General features: G+C 63.0%; 1 protein-coding gene across 1 annotated transcript in view; it reads left to right on the forward strand.

Annotated features, from left to right (window-relative positions):
- The window catches only part of TNS2 (tensin 2), a gene marked incomplete at its 5' end in the record, with an annotated part of 139,215 nt that overhangs the window by 28,763 nt on the left and 102,239 nt on the right, over positions 1 to 8,213 (forward strand). The window lies entirely within an intron of this gene.

Genomic DNA, 8,213 nt, shown 5'->3' on the forward strand with positions numbered 1-8,213 from the left:
ACCCTCTCCTGCCAGAGCTGCTGCCACCACCAGAGCTCAGCCCTCCACTGTGGGGACTGCATCTGCCACTGCCGGAGCTGGATCCCCAACCTCCGGAGCTGCTGCCACCTCCAGACATGGACCCTCCACTGCCTGAGCCCCCTCCAACACCTCCAGACATGGACCCTCCACTGCAGGAGCCGCCTCCAGCACCTCCAGACATGGACCCGCCACTGCCAGAGCTGGATCCCCATCCTCCAGAGCTGTGGCCACTTCCAGACATGGACCCTCCACTACCTGAGCCTCCTGCACCACCACCTCCAGAGATGGACCCTCTCCTGCCAGAGCTGCTGCCACCACCAGAGCTCAGCCCTCCACTGTGGGGACTGCATCTGCCACTGCCGGAGCTGGATCCCCATCCTCCGGAGCTGCTGCCACCTCCAGACATGGACCCTCCACTGCCTGAGCCTCCTCCACCACCACCTCCAGAGATGGACCCTCTCCTGCCAGAGCTGCTGCCACCACCAGAGCTCAGCCCTCCACTGTGGGGACTGCATCTGCCACTGCCGGAGCTGGATCCCCATCCTCCGGAGCTGTGGCCACCTCCAGACATGGACCCTCCACTGCCTGAGCCTCCTCCAACACCACCTCCAGACATGGACCCGCCACTGCCAGAGCTGGATCCCCATCCTCCGGAGCTGTGGCCACCTCCAGACATGGACCCTCCACTACCTGAGCCCCCTCCAACACCTCCAGACATGGACCCGCCACTGCCAGAGCTGGATCCCCATCCTCCAGAGCTGCTGCCACCTCCAGACATGGACCCTCCACTACCTGAGCCTCCTCCACCACCACCTCCAGAGATGGACCCTCTCCTGCCAGAGCTGCTGCCACCACCAGAGCTCAGCCCTCCACTGTGGGGACTGCATCTGCCACTGCCGGAGCTGGATCCCCATCCTCCGGAGCTGCTGCCACCTCCAGAAATGGACCCTCCACTGCCTGAGCCCCCTCCAACACCTCCAGACATGGACCCTCCACTGCAGGAGCCGCCTCCAGCACCTCCAGACATGGACCCGCCACTGCCAGAGCTGGATCCCCATCCTCCAGAGCTGTGGCCACTTCCAGACATGGACCCTCCACTACCTGAGCCTCCTGCACCACCACCTCCAGAGATGGACCCTCTCCTGCCAGAGCTGCTGCCACCACCAGAGCTCAGCCCTCCACTGTGGGGACTGCATCTGCCACTGCCGGAGCTGGATCCCCATCCTCCGGAGCTGTGGCCACCTCCAGACATGGACCCTCCACTGCCTGAGCCTCCTCCAACACCACCTCCAGACATGGACCCGCCACTGCCAGAGCTGGATCCCCATCCTCCGGAGCTGCTGCCTCCTCCAGACATGGACCCTCCACTACCTGAGCCTCCTCCACCACCACCTCCAGAGATGGACCCTCTCCTGCCAGAGCTGCTGCCACCACCAGAGCTCAGCCCTCCACTGTGGGGACTGCATCTGCCACTGCTGGAGCTGGATCCCCATCCTCCAGAGCTGCTGCCACCTCCAGACATGGACCCTCCACTGCCTGAGCCTCCTCCAACACCTCCAGACATGGACCCGCCACTGCCAGAGCTGGATCCCCATCCTCCGGAGCTGCTGCCACTTCCAGACATGGACCCTCCACTACCTGAGCCTCCTCCACCACCACCTCCAGAGATGGACCCTCTCCTGCCAGAGCTGCTGCCACCACCAGAGCTCAGCCCTCCACTGTGGGGACTGCATCTGCCACTGCCGGAGCTGGATCCCCATCCTCCGGAGCTGCTGCCACCTCCAGACATGGACCCTCCACTACCTGAGCCTCCTCCACCACCACCTCCAGAGATGGACCCTCTCCTGCCAGAGCTGCTGCCACCACCAGAGCTCAGCCCTCCACTGTGGGGACTGCATCTGCCACTGCCGGAGCTGGATCCCCATCCTCCGGAGCTGCTGCCACCTCCAGACATGGACCCTCCACTGCCTGAGCCCCCTCCAACACCTCCAGACATGGACCCTCCACTGCAGGAGCCGCCTCCAGCACCTCCAGACATGGACCCGCCACTGCCAGAGCTGGATCCCCATCCTCCGGAGCTGCTGCCACTTCCAGACATGGACCCTCCACTACCTGAGCCTCCTCCACCACCACCTCCAGAGATGGACCCTCTCCTGCCAGAGCTGCTGCCACCACCAGAGCTCAGCCCTCCACTGTGGGGACTGCATCTGCCACTGCTGGAGCTGGATCCCCATCCTTCAGAGCTGCTGCCACCTCCAGACATGGACCCTCCACTGCCTGAGCCTCCTCCACCACCACCTCCAGAGATGGACCCTCTCCTGCCAGAGCTGCTGCCACCACCAGAGCTCAGCCCTCCACTGTGGGGACTGCATCTGCCACTGCCGGAGCTGGATCCCCATCCTCCGGAGCTGCTGCCACCTCCAGACATGGACCCTCCACTGCCTGAGCCTCCTCCAACACCTCCAGACATGGACCCTCCACTGCCTGAGCCTCCTCCACCACCACCTCCAGAGATGGACCCTCTCCTGCCAGAGCTGCTGCCACCACCAGAGCTCAGCCCTCCACTGTGGGGACTGCATCTGCCACTGCTGGAGCTGGATCCCCATCCTCCAGAGCTGCTGCCACCTCCAGACATGGACCCTCCACTGCCTGAGCCTCCTCCAACACCTCCAGACATGGACCCGCCACTGCCAGAGCTGGATCCCCATCCTCCGGAGCTGCTGCCACCTCCAGACATGGACCCTCCACTACCTGAGCCTCCTCCACCACCACCTCCAGAGATGGACCCTCTCCTGCCAGAGCTGCTGCCACCACCAGAGCTCAGCCCTCCACTGTGGGGACTGCATCTGCCACTGCTGGAGCTGGATCCCCATCCTCCAGAGCTGCTGCCACCTCCAGACATGGACCCTCCACTGCCTGAGCCTCCTCCAACACCTCCAGACATGGACCCGCCACTGCCAGAGCTGGATCCCCATCCTCCGGAGCTGCTGCCACTTCCAGACATGGACCCTCCACTACCTGAGCCTCCTCCACCACCACCTCCAGAGATGGACCCTCTCCTGCCAGAGCTGCTGCCACCACCAGAGCTCAGCCCTCCACTGTGGGGACTGCATCTGCCACTGCCGGAGCTGGATCCCCATCCTCCGGAGCTGCTGCCACCTCCAGACATGGACCCTCCACTACCTGAGCCTCCTCCACCACCACCTCCAGAGATGGACCCTCTCCTGCCAGAGCTGCTGCCACCACCAGAGCTCAGCCCTCCACTGTGGGGACTGCATCTGCCACTGCCGGAGCTGGATCCCCAACCTCCGGAGCTGCTGCCACCTCCAGACATGGACCCTCCACTGCCTGAGCCCCCTCCAACACCTCCAGACATGGACCCTCCACTGCAGGAGCCGCCTCCAGCACCTCCAGACATGGACCCGCCACTGCCAGAGCTGGATCCCCATCCTCCGGAGCTGCTGCCACTTCCAGACATGGACCCTCCACTACCTGAGCCTCCTCCACCACCACCTCCAGAGATGGACCCTCTCCTGCCAGAGCTGCTGCCACCACCAGAGCTCAGCCCTCCACTGTGGGGACTGCATCTGCCACTGCTGGAGCTGGATCCCCATCCTCCAGAGCTGCTGCCACCTCCAGACATGGACCCTCCACTGCCTGAGCCTCCTCCAACACCTCCAGACATGGACCCGCCACTGCCAGAGCTGGATCCCCATCCTCCGGAGCTGCTGCCACTTCCAGACATGGACCCTCCACTACCTGAGCCTCCTCCACCACCACCTCCAGAGATGGACCCTCTCCTGCCAGAGCTGCTGCCACCACCAGAGCTCAGCCCTCCACTGTGGGGACTGCATCTGCCACTGCCGGAGCTGGATCCCCAACCTCCGGAGCTGCTGCCACCTCCAGACATGGACCCTCCACTGCCTGAGCCCCCTCCAACACCTCCAGACATGGACCCTCCACTGCAGGAGCCGCCTCCAGCACCTCCAGACATGGACCCGCCACTGCCAGAGCTGGATCCCCATCCTCCAGAGCTGTGGCCACTTCCAGACATGGACCCTCCACTACCTGAGCCTCCTCCACCACCACCTCCAGAGATGGACCCTCTCCTGCCAGAGCTGCTGCCACCACCAGAGCTCAGCCCTCCACTGTGGGGACTGCATCTACCACTGCCAGAGCTGGATCCCCAACCTCCGGAGCTGTGGCCACCTCCAGACATGGACCCTCCACTACCTGAGCCTCCTCCAACACCTCCAGACATGGACCCTCCACTGCAGGAGCCGCCTCCAGCATCTCCAGACATGGACCCTCCAGTGCCAGAGCTGGATCCCCATCCTCCAGAGCTGCTGCCACCTCCAGACATAGACCCTCCACTACCTGAGCCTCCTCCACCACCACCTCCAGAGATGGACCCTCTCCTGCCAGAGCTGCTGCCACCACCAGAGCTCAGCCCTCCACTGTGGGGACTGCATCTGCCACTGCCGGAGCTGGATCCCCATCCTCCGGAGCTGTGGCCACCTCCAGACATGGACCCTCCACTGCCTGAGCCTCCTCCAACACCACCTCCAGACATGGACCCACCACTGCCGGAGCTGGATCCCCATCCTCCGGAGCTGCTGCCACCTCCAGACATGGACCCTCCACTGCCTGAGCCTCCTCCAACACCTCCAGACATGGACCCTCCACTGCAGGAGCCGCCTCCAGCACCTCCAGATATGGACCCTGCACTGCCAGAGCTGGATCCCCATCCTCCGGAGCTGTGGCCACCTCCAGACATGGACCCTCCACTGCCTGAGCCTCCTCCAACACCTCCAGACATGGACCCGCCACTGCCAGAGCTGGATCCCCATCCTCCAGAGCTGCTGCCACCTCCAGACATGGACCCTCCACTACCTGAGCGTCCTCCACCACCACCTCCAGAGATGGACCCTCTCCTGCCAGAGCTGCTGCCACCACCAGAGCTCAGCCCTCCACTGTGGGGACTGCATCTGCCACTGCCGGAGCTGGATCCCCATCCTCCGGAGCTGCTGCCACCTCCAGACATGGACCCTCCACTGCCTGAGCCTCCTCCACCACCACCTCCAGAGATGGACCCTCTCCTGCCAGAGCTGCTGCCACCACCAGAGCTCAGCCCTCCACTGTGGGGACTGCATCTACCACTGCCAGAGCTGGATCCCCAACCTCCGGAGCTGTGGCCACCTCCAGACATGGACCCTCCACTACCAGAGCCCCCTCCAACACCACCTCCAGACATGGACCCTCCACTGCAGGAGCCGCCTCCAGCATCTCCAGACATGGACCCTCCAGTGCCAGAGCTGGATCCCCATCCTCCGGAGCTGTGGCCACCTCCAGACATGGACCCTCCACTACCTGAGCCTCCTCCAACACCACCTCCAGACATGGACCCGCCACTGCCAGAGCTGGATCCCCATCCTCCAGAGCTGCTGCCACCTCCAGACATGGACCCTCCACTACCTGAGCGTCCTCCACCACCACCTCCAGAGATGGACCCTCTCCTGCCAGAGCTGCTGCCACCACCAGAGCTCAGCCCTCCACTGTGGGGACTGCATCTGCCACTGCCGGAGCTGGATCCCCATCCTCCGGAGCTGCTGCCACCTCCAGACATGGACCCTCCACTGCCTGAGCCTCCTCCACCACCACCTCCAGAGATGGACCCTCTCCTGCCAGAGCTGCTGCCACCACCAGAGCTCAGCCCTCCACTGTGGGGACTGCATCTACCACTGCCAGAGCTGGATCCCCAACCTCCGGAGCTGTGGCCACCTCCAGACATGGACCCTCCACTGCCTGAGCCCCCTCCAACACCTCCAGACATGGACCCTCCACTGCAGGAGCCGCCTCCAACACCTCCAGACATGGACCCTGCACTGCCAGAGCTGGATCCCCATCCTCCGGAGCTGCTGCCTCCTCCAGACATGGACCCTCCACTGCCTGAGCCTCCTCCACCACCACCTCCAGAGATGGACCCTCTCCTGCCAGAGCTGCTGCCACCACCAGAGCTCAGCCCTCCACTGTGGGGACTGCATCTGCCACTGCCAGAGCTGGATCCCCAACCTCCGGAGCTGCTGCCACCTCCAGACATGGACCCTCCACTGCCTGAGCCCCCTCCAGCACCTCCAGACATGGACCCTCCAGTGCCAGAGCTGGATCCCCATCCTCCAGAGCTGCTGCCTCCTCCAGACATGGACCCTCCACTACCTGAGCCTCCTCCACCACCACCTCCAGAGATGGACCCTCTCCTGCCAGAGCTGCTGCCACCACCAGAGCTCAGCCCTCCACTGTGGGGACTGCATCTGCCACTGCCGGAGCTGGATCCCCAACCTCCGGAGCTGTGGCCACCTCCAGACATGGACCCTCCACTACCAGAGCCCCCTCCAACACCACCTCCAGACATGGACCCGCCACTGCCGGAGCTGGATCCCCATCCTCCGGAGCTGCTGCCACCTCCAGACATGGACCCTCCACTACCTGAGCCTCCTCCACCACCACCTCCAGAGATGGACCCTCTCCTGCCAGAGCTGCTGCCACCACCAGAGCTCAGCCCTCCACTGTGGGGACTGCATCTGCCACTGCCGGAGCTGGATCCCCAACCTCCGGAGCTGTGGCCACCTCCAGACATGGACCCTCCACTGCCTGAGCCTCCTCCAACACCACCTCCAGACATGGACCCGCCACTGCCGGAGCTGGATCCCCATCCTCCGGAGCTGCTGCCACCTCCAGACATGGACCCTCCACTACCTGAGCCTCCTCCACCACCACCTCCAGAGATGGACCCTCTCCTGCCAGAGCTGCTGCCACCACCAGAGCTCAGCCCTCCACTGTGGGGACTGCATCTGCCACTGCCAGAGCTGGATCCCCATCCTCCGGAGCTGTGGCCACCTCCAGACATGGACCCTCCACTGCCTGAGCCTCCTCCAACACCACCTCCAGAGATGGACCCGCCACTGCCAGAGCTGGATCCCCAACCTCCGAAGCTGCTGCCACCTCCAGACATGGACCCTCCACTGCCTGAGCCCCCTCCAACACCTCCAGACATGGACCCTCCACTGCAGGAGCCGCCTCCAACACCTCCAGACATGGACCCTCCACTGCCAGAGCTGGATCCCCATCCTCCGGAGCTGCTGCCACCTCCAGACATGGACCCTCCACTACCTGAGCCCCCTCCAACACCTCCAGACATGGACCCTCCACTGCAGGAGCCGCCTCCAACACCTCCAGACATGGACCCTCCACTGCCAGAGCTGGATCCCCATCCTCCGGAGCTGCTGCCACCTCCAGACATAGACCCTCCACTACCTGAGCCTCCTCCACCACCACCTCCAGAGATGGACCCTCTCCTGCCAGAGCTGCTGCCACCACCAGAGCTCAGCCCTCCACTGTGGGGACTGCATCTGCCACTGCCAGAGCTGGATCCCCAACCTCCGGAGCTGCTGCCACCTCCAGACATGGACCCTCCACTGCCTGAGCCTCCTCCACCACCACCTCCAGAGATGGACCCTCTCCTGCCAGAGCTGCTGCCACCACCAGAGCTCAGCCCTCCACTGTGGGGACTGCATCTGCCACTGCCGGAGCTGGATCCCCATCCTCCGGAGCTGTGGCTACCCCCAGACATGGACCCTCCACTGCCTGAGCCTCCTCTTCCACCCCCAGAGATTGACCCTCCACTGCCCGAACTACATCCCCATCCTCTGGAGCTTTTTCCACTTCCTCCTTCAGATGCTGACCCTTTCCTTCTGTTCTTGCTGGTACCACCAGTGCTCAGCCCCCCCTTCCCACTTTTCATGCCTCTGGATCCAACTCCAAAGATTCCGGTAGAACTGGTATTGTCGTCAATTACACCTGAAAGAAATGGAATTTAGCTCCACCTTTTTCTATTTACCTCAAAAAATTTACAAGGACATCTGATACTTATTCTTATCTAGGGCCATCATTGCACCTACTCTAGCGGTCATTGTCATATCTTTTAAAAGATCCAATAAGGGTCTTCATTAGAGCTCGTACCTATGATATGTTTTCTCATGTGTTTATGGCTTTATTAGCTTATTTTTAACATTATTTACATTTTATTCTGTACATGAATAGCCAGTGCAGTCCTTCCTTCAAGAAGGCCAAGAGTTCAGGTCTGTTCTCCGTAAGCTGGTTCCCTATTTCCACAGACTTTAGGACAATCTGCC

This window comes from Falco punctatus, assembly GCF_963210335.1.
Source record: "Falco punctatus genome assembly, chromosome: 18".
NCBI classification, from domain to species: domain Eukaryota; kingdom Metazoa; phylum Chordata; class Aves; order Falconiformes; family Falconidae; genus Falco; species Falco punctatus.